Here is a 15812-nt window from a genome sequence, read left to right as displayed (position 1 = left end):
ACCACCAATGTAAGAAACATTCTTTTCACTGACCACCAATGTAAGGTGAATTTCTTCTCACTGACTACCAATGTAAGGAGCATTGTATTTAATGACCACCAACCTAAGGAGCATTCTTCTCACTGACCACCAATGTAAGGAGCATTCTTCTCACTGACCACCAATATAAGGAGCATTCTTCCCACTGACCACCAATGTAAGGAGCATTCTTTTCACTGCCTACCAATGTAAGGAGCATTCTTCCCACTGACCACCAATGTAAGGAGCATTCTTCACACTGACCACCAATGTAAGGAGCATTCTTCTCACTGGCTACCAATGTAAGGAGCATTCTTCTCACTGGCCCCCCATCTAAGGAGCATTCTTCTCACTGGCTACTAATGTAAGGAGCATTCTTCTCACTGGCCCCCCATCTAAGGAGCATTCTTCTCACTGACCCCCATCTAAGGAGCATTCTTCTCACTGACCCCCAATGTAAGGAACATTATTCTCAATGACCACCAACATAAGGAGCATTCTTCCTACTGACCACCAATGTAAGAAGTATTCTTCCCACTGACCACCAGTGTAAGGAGAATTCTTCTTAGTGACCACAAATGTTTAATTTTGGGGTTCCCCCAGACTTGAAAGTTATTTCAAGGGTTCCTCTGGTGTAAAAAAGATGACAATGTCTGGATTAAATGATCAGTCCACACGGCAGTCACATTTCAGTGGTTGGAGGATGAGAGGTTTAAGAACCTTATATCCTCTGAGGGCTTTAGTGGTGAGATCTTGGCGCTCAGTTTAGAGGTCTTCAAACCAGCCAAGTCTATTACCAGGATGTCCCATTATTCTTTCTGGATTTTTAAAGGGAAGATATATTTAGGGGCACAAGTACAGATTTAGGGGCCCCATCGCAAAAGTTCAGTGGGGCCTTGCCAGGTGACCTCCCTACTATCATTGATCTTAACAGAAAATATGTCTGCATCAAAGACAGGCAGATGCATAACTGTCAGCGTAGTCAATACTATGGATGAGCTTGGGTTGGTCTGAACCATCTTCGGTTTGAACCCAGAAGGGGTTATCAGTACTGTGCCAATGATTTCTCCATTCCACAGCTGCACATACACAAAGGGGCTGATATGCTCATGATATCATTGACCTTGTATAGCCACATGGGCATATTAGGTCAATGAGGTCACAAGAGTCTTAGCCCCTGTGAGTGCAATCACCGGGAAACCTCTGCCCACAGCTCATTGGCCGGTACTGACAGTTTCCTCATGGGTTTGCACTTCACTTGGTTTAGACCGCTCATACCTAGTCAGTACATAGAGGGGTGTGGATTCTTGTGACATCATTGGCTTTATATGGCCATATAAGGAGCATTAACCTTATATGGCCATGTGTCCATATGTGGTCAATGATGTCACAAGCATCCTAGCCCCTTTGTGTTGGTGCACTAATGGGGAATTCCCTTCCTGCAACTCATTGGCCCAGTACTGATAACTTCCTTTTGGGTTTGGAATGCTCCCAGTTTAGGCTGAACCCAAGCTCATCCTTACTCAGTACATAGAGGGGTGGAGATGCTTGTGACATCATTGACCAGATATGGCCACATAGCCATATCAGGTCAATGTTACTGACCTAATATGGCCCTTTGGCAAAGAGATCACAAGCATCTCAGCCTATTTGAGTTGGTGCACCTGCGAGGAATACCCTACCCACAACTCATTGGCCCGGTATTGGCAGTTTCCTTTCGGGCTTGGACTTCTCCCAGTTTAGACTGAACCCAAGCTCATCCCTTGTCACTGTCAGTACATGAAGGGGTGGGGATGCTCATGACATTAATGACCTTATATGGCCATGTGGCCATATGAGGTCAATGATGTCACAAGCATCTCAGCCCCTTCGTGTTGGTGCAGCCACGGGAAATCCTCTGCCCACAAATCATTGTACAGTACTGACGGCTTACTTTTGGGTTTGGATCGAACCTAAGCTCATCCCTTGCCAGTGAATTGAGGAGGGTGGGTGCTAGTGGCATCACTGACCTTAACTGGCCACATGGTCATATTAGATCAATGACACTAATCTGATATGGCCATTTGACCATGTTAGGTTAATGAAGTCACAAGCAACTCATCCCCTTTGAGTTGGTGCAACCATGGGAATCCCCTGTCCACAACGAATTGACCTGGCACTGACAGTTTCTTTTCTGGTCTTCAACTGCTCCCATTTTAGACTGAACCCAAGCTCATTCCTAGTAAGTACATAGAGGGGTGGGGATGTTTTTGACATCATTGACCAGATATTGCCACATGGCCATATCAGGTCAATGTCATGGCCCTGTAGCAATATTCAGTCAATGAGATCACAAGCATCTCAGTCTATTTGAGTTGGTGCATCTGCGAGGAATATCCTACCCACAACTTATTTTCCCGGTACTGACAGTTTACTTTCGGGCTTGGACTTCTCCCAGTTTAGACTGAACCCAAGCTCATACCTTGTTACTGTCAGTACATGAAGGGGTGGGGATGCTCATGACATCAATGGCCATATGAGGTCAATGATGTCACAAGCATCCCAGCTCCTTCGTGTTGGTGCAGCCACTGGGAATCCTCTGCCCACAAATCATTGTACAGTACTGACAGTTTACTTTTGGGTTTGGGTCGAACCTAAGCTCATCCCTAGCCAGTGCATCAGGGAGGGGGGATGCTAGTGTCATCACTGACCTTAACTGGCCACATGGTCATATTAGGTCAATGTCACTAACCTGATATGGCCATGTGGCCATGTTAGGTTAATGAAGTCACAAGCAACTCATCCCCTTTGAGTTGGTGCAACCATGGGAATCCCCGGTCCACAACGCATTGACCCGGCACTGACAGTTTCTTTTCTGGCCTTCAACAGCTCCCATTTTAGACTGAACCCAAGCTCATTCCTAGTAAGTACATAGAGGGGTGGGGATGTTTTTGACATCATTGACCAGATATGGCCACATGGCCATATCAGGTCAATGTCATTGACCTAATATGGCCCTGTGGCAATGTTCGGTCAATGAGATCACAAGCATCTCAGTCTATTTGGTGCATCTGCGAGGAATATCATACCCACAACTTATTTTCCCGATACTGACAGTTTACTTTCGGGCTTGGACTTCTCCCAGTTTAGACTGAACCCAAGCTCGTCACTGTCATTACATGAAGGGGTGGGGATACTCATGACATCAATGACCTTATATGGCCATGTGGCCATATGAGGTCAATGATGTCACAAGCATCCCAGCTCCTTCGTGTTGGTGCAGCCACGGGGAATCCTCTGCCCACAAATCATTGTACAGTACTGGCAGTTTACTTTTGGGTTTGGATTGAACCTAAGCTCATTCCTAGCCAGTGCATCAGGGAGGGGGGTTGCTAGTGTCATCACTGACCTTAAGAGGCCAAATGGTCATAGTAGGTCAATGTCATTGAACTAATATGGCCATATGGCCATGTTAGGTCAATGGAGTCACAAGCAGCTCATCCCCTTTGAATTGATGCAACCATGGCAATCCTCTGCCCACAACACACTGACCCGGCACCAACAGCTTCTTTTCTGGCTTTCAACTGCTTCCATTTTAGACTGAACCCAAGCTCATTCCTAGTAAGTACATAGAGGGGTGGGGATGTTTTTGACATCATTGACCTAATATGGCCCTGTGGCAATATTCGGTCAATGAGATCACAAGCATCTCAGTCTATTTGAGTTGGTGCATCTGCGAGGAATATCCTACCCACAACTTATTTTCCCGGTACTGACAGTTTACTTTCGGGCTTGGACTTCTCCCAGTTTAGACTGAACCCAAGCTCGTCACTGTCATTACATGAAGGGGTGGGGATACTCATGACATCAATGATCACAAATCATTGTACAGTACTGGCAGTTTACTTTTGGGTTTGGATCGAACCTAAGCTCATCCCTAGCCAGTGCATCAGGTAGGGGGGATGCTAGTGTCATCACTGACCTTAAGAGGCCAAATGGTCATAGTAGGTCAATGTCATTGAACTAATATGGCCATATGGCCATGTTAGGTCAATGAGGTCACAAGCAGCTCATCCCCTTTGAATTGATGCAACCATGGGAATCCTCTGCCCACAACACACTGACCCGGCACCAACAGCTTCTTTTCTGGCTTTCAACTGCTTCCATTTTAGACTGAACCCAAGCTCATTCCTAGTCAGTACACAGAATAGGAACCAGTGCTGTGCAGTGAATAGTAAGGCATCAGTGATGAAAATTAGCTCTAATGTTTCAGTATTTCTAAGAATTTTTATAAAGGAGTATTATCTTCCAACAGTGTCCCTATAGTAATCCATGGGCCAGAAGCCCAACCATAGACAAGGTGGAAATCTATAAACGCCTTGACCCTGTATCCAGCTTTGATTCTGTTTGCTCTTTCCACAACCATTTCTGTAAACACAATATAGTCACAGAGAACATTGTGATGTGTTGGAACAACCTTCATAAAATTAAACAGATAATCAGGGTATATAAATTAAAGATGAGCACTTCTACAGCAGATTTAATCTCATATTCGCCAGAGTTGCCTAGATACCTACCAAAACCGAACACATCCAACAAAAGAGCATAATAAGCGGCTACTGGCAATTCTATTTCATTATTAAATGAAGAGGGTCCGATCTTTAGCAGAAATCGTGAATATCTGTTTCAACTAAACACTTTCGCAGGCCATTGATAATAGAAACAAAAAATCAATAAAAAAGAATAGAGAAAAATGGGGAGAAGGAGAGAAAAGAATGGAGAAGGAGAAGGGAGTCAGAGATCTCCATCATAAGTGTTCACATATATAGATTATTCAATGGAATTACTTATTAGTATAGGATCCAGGGTTGCCAGGTTAGTTGACAGGAATTAACCTTTAACATTAATTTTCCAGCTAACTGTTCCGTCCTCAATGGCTCACCGGTCCATTTCATTATATTAGATCTTGGGGTTTAGCGTAAAATCCTCTAAGTCCTCCGACCCCTTCCACCATGACAGCAAACAAGTGCTGAAACAGGTGGCGTCGTAGTCAACAAAAAGAAAAGAAAAAAAGAGTTGTAGTAGCAATAATAACCACCATTCTATAGCACTCTAGCATTTTTTTTACTGCCTGAGGAATACTGAATTAGGCACACAGGATTAGTTTCAGTGCTTGCCGGGATGACCAGAAGCTCTGAGGGCAATAAATCTACACTATACAAATAAATACACACAAGTGCAGCGCTTAAAAACAACCCCTTTAACAAACCACATACTGAATATGTCCATAGTAACATCAGTGATAGTGCTCATGCTTAACAGCATCCACCAGTGAGTTCATAATAAAACAGAAAGTATAATGTACATATCTCCACTTGTTCATGAATATTATTATTATACAGGATTTATATAGCGCCAACGGTTTGCTCAGCGCTTTACAATATAATGGGAGACAATACAGTAACAATACAGTTCAATACAAGAGGGAATTGAGGGCCCTGCTCCTTGGAGCTTACAATCTAGGAGGGAGGAGTTAGTGGTACAATGGGTAAAACTGTGGGGGATGGAGTGGTTGGAAGCGTAGAGGATTCCAGTATTAGCAGAGGGCGGGATAGGCCTCCCTGAAGAGATAGTTTTTCAATGATCGCCTAAAGGTAAGTAGAGTAGGTGATAGTCTGATAGATTGGGGTAGGGAGTTCCAGAGGATAGGTGACGCCCTGGAGAAGTCTTGGAGATGAGCATGGGAGGAGGAGATAAGGGAGCTAGAGAGCAGGAGGTCTTGCGAGGAGCGGAGAGTACGGTTTGGGTGATATTTAGAGATAAAATTGGATATGTAAATTGGGGCAGTGTTGTGGATGGCTTTATATGTCAGTGCTAGTGTTTTGAATTTTATCCGTTGGGCAACTGGGAGCCAGTGGAGGGATTGGCAGAGAGGGGTGGCAGACAGATACAGAGCGGTTAGTGAGGTGAATGAGTCTGGCAGCAGCGTTCATGATAGACTGAAGGGGGGATAGCCTGCGTTGAGGTCGGCCAATGAGGAGGGAGTTACAATAGTTGAGGCGTGATATAACAAGGGAGTGAATAAGTTGCTTAGTGGTTTCCGTGGTTAGGAACGGTCGTATCTTGGAGATGTTGGAGATGAATATGCGTAGAACACCCCATGTCCTCCACCAATCACACTCTGAGGCTTAGCAAAGATGGCATAACTCTCACATGAGGCTTGTTGCCACCATAAGAGTAAACCACCAGAGGACTCCACAGCTCACACCGCGGTTTTCCCCTCCAACACCATCCACATCCCAGCATAAAAAATAAAAAAGAGCAAAGTACCGCTCCCAATAGTGTAATTCTGGAAGGCACTTTTTTTCTTTTTTTACAATCGGTTAAAAACACTTACTTTGGTGCTGTGTATAGTAATCCGCATTAAACTACAATGCCCAGAATCCAACGCTTAATTAGCGGTGCTGTCACGGCTCCAGGCGGAACTAATTACATTTGAATTGATTTTTGTAAGTACAGATATTTTTAAACTAATGTTTTATATATCCTTTTTTTTACTCTTTCTGTAAAAATATTATTTTACAAAAAAAAGTGCACGTATAATTCATACAGCACAGTGGGGTTTCTAAGAAGAAAATTCAGAAGAAGCTGTTTGCCTTCAGACTATCTCTCTCTAATTGAAAATCTCTACGGCCACATCTAAATAGGGCATGAAGTGAGAGGGATGGGGGAAATCAGTCATTCGTCTGACCAATTCAGCCATCTATGGCCTCTATAGCCTCCATTGGGATGACTGAATTGGTCAGATGAATAACTGATTTCCCCCATCCCTCTCACTTCATGCCCTATTTAGATGTGGAGGCTATAGAGGCCATGCCCCATGCACATCACACAGACATGGTCCACTGCAACAAAGCAAAGAAAGCCACCTGCACTCCAGGTGACATCAGTTGTTTTAAAGCTTTATTGTTACAGACAACACATGCAGAAGGTCCATCCTGACCCTTGTAGAGCACCTGTATGACTAAGCCCTTGATGTCAATTGTTCTGGGTTTGCTGGGGCATTATGGCATCTTGGTTCTCAGTCCTAATAATGTTGTGTTGTGGGAGATAGTCCAGGATTACAGAGCCATACTTACTCATGCATAGTAACTCAGTAGGACATTCATTACAATGATTGAAGGCCACAAGTGGGTGGTCCCCTCATAACAAAAGACAGGGCTTGGGTGGACAATTAAGGTAAGTGGGTGGGGTCTGGCCACTGGATGGGTATGCATGTATGCAAAAGTAACATATTTAAATAAAAACATTCCCAAAGCAATATTTCATATTTTTTCATAAAATATACATTTAGAAATGTTATTTTTCAATCCCGAACAAAATAAATAAAAAAATAAGGCACGGCACATTCCATTCAATGTAATTTATATTACGGAGAATACAACAGAAGGAGCGGGAACACCCCAAGGTCTATGGGAACAGAACTAGAAACTAAGCCATGTAGGTCTAGACCAGCAATGGGCAAACCACGGCCCGCGGAGCTAGGCTCCCGCTAGGCTCCTCTCACAGTCCGCCCTGAAGACCGGTGTAGCATGAAAATCTGTCTCCTATGAGGATCTGTCCCCCTCGACGTATCTGCGCATGTGCCAGAGATCGCCGATCGGCTGCTAATGCCTGAAACTGGCACATGCGCAGATACGTCGAGGGGGACAGATCCTCATAGGAGACAGATTTTCATGCTACACCGGAATGGCGCGGGAACACGGCGAGAGGAACGCGCGGAGCAAAGGTAAGTGAATTGACACAGGGGGGACTTGGGGACTTAATATGGGGGATGAATTACTATATGGGGGATGAATTACTATATGGGGGATTAATTACTATGGGGGATGAATTACTATGGGGGATGAATTACTATATGGGGGATGAATTACTATGGGGGATGAATTACTATATGGGGGATGAATTACTATATGGGGGATGAATTACTATAGGGGGGATGAATTACTATAGGGGGGATGAATTACTATGGGGGATGAATTACTATAGGGGGGATGAATTACTATAGGGGGGATGAATTACTATGGGGGATGAATTACTATATGGGGGATGAATTACTATGGGGGATGAATTACTATATGGGGGATGAATTACTATGGGGGATGAATTACTATATGGGGGATGAATTACTATATGGGGGATGAATTACTATATGGGGGATGAATTACTATGGGGGATGAATTACTATATGGGGGATGAATTACTATGGGGGATGAATTACTATAGGGGGGATGAATTACTATAGGGGGGATGAATTACTATGGGGGATGAATTACTATACGGGGGATGAATTACTATGGGGGATGAATTACTATGGGGGATGAATTACTATATGGGGGGTGAATTACTATGGGGGATGAATTACTATGGGGGATGAATTACTATGGGGGATTCATTACTATATGGGGGATGAATTACTATATGGGGGATGAATTACTATATGGGGGATGAATTACTATGGGGGATGAATTACTATGGGGGATGAATTACTATATGGGGGATTAATTACTATGCTTACTATGGGGGAATATTACTATACTTACTATGGATGACACATACACATCATTCATCTACTCTTGGTCCGGCCCCGGGTCCAATATATGAACCCATTGCGGCCCTCAAGTCAAAAAGTTTGCCCACCCCTGGTCTAGACACATACCACCAAAAAAGACCATAACAATCCAGCAGGATGCTCAGCCCAACATTGGCCTTGGATTGGATTGACCCGGTAAATTACATTGGGCTTATCCATCTTGTTGTACAAGGCTGATCTCTCAATGTATGTAATGTATCTGTATAATAAGCTGCCATCATCTATGCTTCCTATAATCCAGCAAAATCCTGACCTAATAATGATTTGTAGAAACAGTTTGTGGATCTGTAAGTGGTGATGGCAAGCAAGCTCGTGGCCTTCAGCACTCCTCCATGACTTATGTATAATGTACTGTATCCATTTACAGCCAAAGCTGTTATATTATGTATGTATGGGATACATCTCATTCATAATTAAAGCTACAGCACCGTCCTGCTAGAACACGGCCAAATGAATTGAAAAATTATGAATGAAAAAATAAAAAATACAGCTCTGGAAGATGGCTATATTAATAGACAACGCCGGTTTCTGGATGGTCCTCAAAAAACTGCCAGAGCCAATCAGAGTGCTGAGCAGCCAATGGAGATTGGAGTTAGTCCACTGGGCTTTACTATAGAAGGTTGTAAAATGATTCCGTTGACCATTTCCTTATCTATTTATAAAGCAGGTACTGCAACCAATTGTATACACGGCATTTACAATGGTGTAATAAACCTAGGACTTTATTGTTCCCAGAAATGGCACAACCTTCACTCCACACTTTCTACTTCAGTCCTCATAAACAGACACCTCAGTGAGAAATAAAGACTAAAGCTGAACAAACACTAAAAGAATTTTGTTTGAAAAAAATTCATTTTTGGAACATCTGTTTGATTTTGTGATGGGATCAAACCAATGACTGTTTTCGAAGGAAATTTTGATGGTGGTTTTCATTCAGAAAAAAAAACATACCTATTGGAATGCTCATGGGCATCCCGAAAACAGGTGTAGAATTCATAACATTGGTATGGCAATTGATATAATACATTTTTTTAGGGTTTTCACCTGAAATGAATCAAGTTCATAATAGTACCGTCAAATGCTCTGATGAAAGACCTTTCTAAATTTCTGTTCGAACATTTGAACTGGTGTATGACCAGCTTAGAGTTGAACTAAACCCTCCTATCTTCCTATCGGTGTCATCTAAGCCCCTATGCGTCATGGTGAGACACTTGGGATAAGCTATAACAACAGCCTTTTAAGAGCTTAGGAGCTAACATAAGCAAACAGTAAAATTGAACCAAACCCCCCCCTATCCTTTAAAGGCAAGGAAGTTGCCATCTTCGCCTCTGTTTGATCTGCAGTTGCCATGGTGCCATGTGATCAGCTATGGCACGAGCCATTGAGGGCTTGAAAGTTTGGTTTAGAGTTGACATAAGCATACTGGCAACCTTGACAGTTTCACCAAAGGAATGCCTTAACCTCTTTACGTCCGGCCCATGCCGATAATTGGCCGGACAGGAGCACTGCCGATGCGGGTGACCGTCTAAACGTCCCCCCGCATCCATTGCCTGTGTGCGCTCCCTGGGATCGCACAGCACCGCGATTTTTACCTCAGTGTGTCTTCCGGACACAGCGGAACACCAATCGTTGTAAGGGACCTCTGTGTGAGGTCCCGATTCATGTGATCACTGATTGGCCAATCAGTGATCACATGAACAGTAGTAAACAAGATGTCACTTCCTGACATCATTGCTTACTACTTGTGAAACCTGTGAATGATCACAGAGATCACATGGCACAGGGCTATTCACAACAGCCTTGTACCATGTGACAAGCTGTGACCAATCACAGCTCACACAGTATTTCTCAGTGGCTGCAGGAATGCAGCCAGAGAGAAGGAGAAATGATTGCTTTTACAGCCTTGATGGGTGTAAAATCAATCAGTGTAAAAAAAGAAAAAAAAAATCTTCCTCACCCCCCACAAGTAGCACAGTGTCACTACGGTGACACTGTACTGCTAGGGTAATAGTATATATAAAAATATATATATATAAATAATAATATAAAAAATAAAATAAAAATGTAAAAAACATTTTGAAAAATTATAATTTTTGGTTATAAACTAATTTGAGGGGTTTTTTTTTAACTAAAAAGATAGAATACATTTTGGCCAAAATCTATTAAGAAAGATTATTTATTTGCAAAGTTTTAAAAGAAAAATACTTTTTTTTTCAAAATGTTTGGTTTTTCATTTATATAGCAAAAAAATGAAAATCCCAGTGGTGAATAAATAACACCAAAATAAAGCTTTATCTGTCTCAAAAAATGCTAAAAATGTCATATGGGTACAGTGTTGCATGACCGCGCAATTGTCAATCAAAGTGTGATAGCGCTGAAAGCTGAAAATTGGCCTGGATGGGAAGGGGGTGAAAGTGTCCGGACTGGAAGTGGTTAAAGTGGTTGTAAGCCCTTTCATATACCCAGTGAAGTGACTGTCCTCAGGTGATACACAGAGCTGAAACAAATCCTCCTACATAAGTTGTACCTGTCTACAGTCTTCTCTTTTCTACAGCCATTCCAAGTCCAGAAAACAGCTATAGAAAGTCCAGAAAACATACAGTTTGTCTGAGCTGTCAGAAAACAGGGGGTGGAGAGATAGAATTACACTACCCAGAGCTCAGTGAGGAGAGCTCTAAGAGCTGATTAGGGAAGGGAAGGAACGGGAAGGAACGGGAAGGAACGGGAAGGGACACCCCCCCCCCCCCCGCTTCAAACAGCACACAGGAACAGAGCTGAAGCAGTCAACCACAGGCTGCGCCCTCCCCTGTCACCATTTTTCTCTTGGTGTCAGGAAAGTTTGTCAAAAGTGATTCATGCTGATAGCAGAGGATGGAGGCAGCAGACAGAAATTACACTTAGTGCTCTGGATTGAGACAAGTAGACACTATAGAGGGATATGCTTTGTTCATATTTCATGTCTGTGGTTTGCAACCACTTTAACTGTAACTGTTTTGAGAAACACTTAACCTGATGGGTTTAGTTCAATTTTAATGCTTTTCACTGCAAAGGAAGTGGGTGTGTCTCATAGCAACTAATCCAATTTCAGTTGTCATTTTTAGTGCAGGTTATAAGATGAAAACTATAAGCTGATTGGTTGTTCCTGGCTGCAGGCCTGCCCTACTGAGCACATGTTTTTCTAACTCACTGCAAAGATCTAGCAGATATTTTAGAACATAAAATGTCCCATGATTGGACCAAATTTTCAGCTATCAAAAGAAGGGTGAAACCTTGAAAATTAAAAATACAAGTATAAAAGGTGTCAACTTATAGGATCATATCAAAGGTTTTATAAATAGCTTTCATTTTATTCACAGTTAACTTGTGAATAAAATCTAACAGCAACAAGAAAGGTGCTAACAGAGATGACAGAGACAGAATCAAGGGAGAGGTGTACTAATCACATTGGAGTGATAATGGAGAGGTGTACTGATCACATTGGGGTGATAATGGAGATGTGTACTGATCACAATGGGGTGATAATGGAGATATGTATTGATAATTATGGGGTGATAATGGAGATATATGTACATATCACATTGGGGTGATAATGGAGATATATGTACTGATCACATTGGGGTAATAATGGAGATATGTACTGATCACATTGGGGTGATAATGGAGATATGTACTGATCACATTGGGGTGATAATGGAGATATGTACTGATCACATTGGGGTGATAATGGAGATATGTACTGATCACATTACAGATATGTACTGATCACATTACAGATATGTACTGATCACATTGGGGTGATAAAGGAGAGGTGTACTGATCACATTGGGGTGATAATGGAGAGGTGTACTGATCACAATGTGGTGACAGGGGGGAGATATGTATTGCTCATAATGGGGTGATAATGGAGATATATGTACTGAGCACATTGGGGTGATAATGGAGAGGTGTACTGATCACATTGGGGTGCGAGATTTACTGACCACATTGGGGTGATAGGGGGGAGAGATGTACTGATCACATTGGGTTGATAAAGGAGAGGTGTACTGATCACATTACAGATATGTACTGATCACATTGGGGTGATAGGGTGGAGAGATGTACTGATCACATTGGGGTAATAGGGGGGACAGATGTACTTATCACAATGGGGTGATAATGGAGAGGTGTACTGATCACATTGGGGCGTTAAAGGAGAGGTGTACTCATAACACTGGGGTGATGGGGGGAGAGATGTACTGATCACATTGGGGTGATAAAGGAGAGATGTACTCATCACACCAAGGTGATAGGGGGGAGAGGTGTACTGATCACATTGGGGTGATAATGGAGAGGTGTACTGATCACACTGGAGCGATAATGGAGAGTTGTACTGATCACACTGGGGCGATAATGGAGAGGTGTACTGATCACATTGGGGCGATAATGGAGAGGTGTACTGATCACATTGGGGTGATAATGGAGAGGTGTACTGATCACATTGGGGCGATAATGGAGAGGGGTACTGATCACATTGGGGCGATAATGGAGAGGTGTACTGATCACACTGGGGCGATAATGGAGAGGTGTACTGATCACATTGGGGCGATAATGGAGAGGTGTACTGATCACATTGGGGTGATAATGGAGAGGTGTACTCATCACATTGGGGTGATAATGGAGAGGTGTACTGATCACATTGGGGTGATAATGGAGAGGTGTACTGATCACATTGGGGCGATAATGGAGAGGGGTACTGATCACATTGGGGTGATAATGGAGAGGTGTACTGATCACACTGGGGCGATAATGGAGAGGTGTACTGATCACATTGGGGTGATAATGGAGAGGTGTACTGATCACACTGGGGCGATAATGGAGAGGTGTACTGATCACATTGGGGCGATAATGGAGAGGTGTACTGATCACATTGGGGTGATAATGGAGAGGTGTACTGATCACATTGGGGCGATAATGGAGAGGGGTACTGATCACATTGGGGCGATAATGGAGAGGTGTACTGATCTTATTGGGGTGATAATGGAGAGGTGTACTGATCACATTGGGGCGATAATGGAGAGGTGTACTGATCACATTGGGGTGATAATGGAGAGGTGTACTCATCACATTGGGGTGATAATGGAGAGGTGTACTGATCACATTGGGGTGATAATGGAGAGGTGTACTGATCACACTGGGGCGATAATGGAGAGGTGTACTGATCACACTGGGGCGATAATGGAGAGGTGTACTGATCACATTGGGGTGATAATGGAGAGGTGTACTCATCACATTTGGGCGATAATGGAGAGGTGTACTGATCACATTGGGGTAATAGGGGGGACAGATGTACTTATCACATTGGGGTGATAATGGAGAGGTGTACTGATCACATTGGGGTGATAATTTAGAGGTGTACTGATCACATTGGAGTGATAATGGAGAGTTGTACTGATCACATTGGGGTGATAATGGAGACGTGTACGGATCACATTGGGGTGATAATAGAGAGGTGTACTCATCACATTGGGGTGATAATGGAGAGGTGTACTGATCACATTGGGGCGATCATGGAGAGGTATACTGATCACATTGGGGTGATAATGGAGAGGTGTTCTGATCACACTGGAGAAGACATTGTGAGCTTACATATACTTGGAACTATCTACGGCAGCAGATATAAGCTGCAAAGACAGATATCTCACATGGGGACTGTATGGTGCAGAAAGGGAGGACATTGGAATAATATGGGGTATTATCTTTATGGATTGGGTGATGTGATGAAGAACTATAAATCAAACATGATATCCTGAATATTCAGGTGGCTGGTTCCCTCTGTTGGGTTACCCATCCTAGCCTGATCTGAGCACCATGTAGGGCAAACCTAATCAGCGATAACAGGTTTGCTTCTGTTGTCAGCACTTTTTACTCAATGCAAGATTTGTTTTCCATCTTTTTTGGAACATTTTTGGGTAAGCAGGTATTGATTGGAAACTATATTGAAGAATGTTACAAAATGCACCACAGAATCTCATGGGATATTGTAATGTGTTCAAGAGACAGTTTCAAAAATTCGAGGATGGGCACCAGTCCCTCTGCCCATTGCTCTTGATGGGACATTTGCCATCTTTGGTCAGTCTCATTATGTTGACACTACCCTCCCCACATTCTGAAAATTCCATATTATCATCTTTTCTTACGTTAATATGGCCTTCCAGAAGCCAAAAATCACAACAATGTAGCAATCAAACCAAATCCAAAGAGGGTCTGTACAAATATGGGAACCCCCATTCCGAAGGAAGCAGTAGTGTCTCTGCAAAGTTCTGACACACCTTCTTATGAGTCAGAACTACAATTCTGCAATCAATAAAGCTCATGCTCCATGCTGAATAGGGAACTCTGGTTCTGACTCAGCAGGGGGTGTGATGGACCTCTCCGTAGAGACCACTGCTTCCGCACAGAGCAAGGTTCCTTTAAATTCCTATGCAGGCAGAGGACAGGCTTTCACTTGTATTGTCATCAGCACATGACTCCGTGGCTCCTCGGGTGCAAGAAAGCACCGGACATTTTAGGCTTTAAGATTTAAGAGCATATAATCTTCCATGTATATGAGGCTTAAGTCAGTGCCAGCACAGAGCAGGAGTATGGAGTTTGACCCAGTACAGGGTATGCCAAACCTCTACAGAGAGACCACAGAGATAACAAGGGTCTCACTCTGCTGGCAGGGGACAGGCTTTTTTACTTTGGCTGTGGCTGCTTTTAAAGAAAACCAACTGCGAGACTTTGTATAGCCTTTGATGCATCTGGAACGTAAGTATTTAATATTAACTAAAAATTCAGTTGGGCTTCAAAACCGCTTTAGCAATAGAAGATCCTTCATTATCATACTCACAAGTTCCCTTTAAGCATCATGATCATTCAAATATGCCTCCAATTTAGAATAAAACACACACTGCGTCCTCATCCAAGGGCATACATAAAACATCACTGCCTACCGGGCAAATCTACATAACAAACCTAACACTGACTGCCACCAGTAATAAGCATAAAAAACAATAAGCATTCAAGAGACAGATAACAATATACACAATGTCCAAAAAGAATTACAATACTGGAATTAGCAAGCAGAGCATTCATAAAGGGGACCTGTTATGCTAAAAAGATATGAGCTGCCATTGCCATCTAT

General features: G+C 43.0%; 1 protein-coding gene across 3 annotated transcripts in view; it reads right to left on the bottom strand.

Moving 5' to 3' along the window:
- GABBR1 (gamma-aminobutyric acid type B receptor subunit 1) overlaps positions 1 to 15812 on the bottom strand; it is a 291334-nt gene that overhangs the window by 66310 nt on the left and 209212 nt on the right. The gene's annotated exons all lie outside the window — the stretch shown is intronic.

This window comes from Staurois parvus, unplaced genomic scaffold, assembly GCF_062004578.1.
Source record: "Staurois parvus isolate SC_StPar_1 unplaced genomic scaffold, SC_StPar_1.0 ptg001220l, whole genome shotgun sequence".
NCBI lineage: Eukaryota > Metazoa > Chordata > Amphibia > Anura > Ranidae > Staurois > Staurois parvus.
This window is presented reverse-complemented; position numbering and strand designations above follow the sequence as displayed.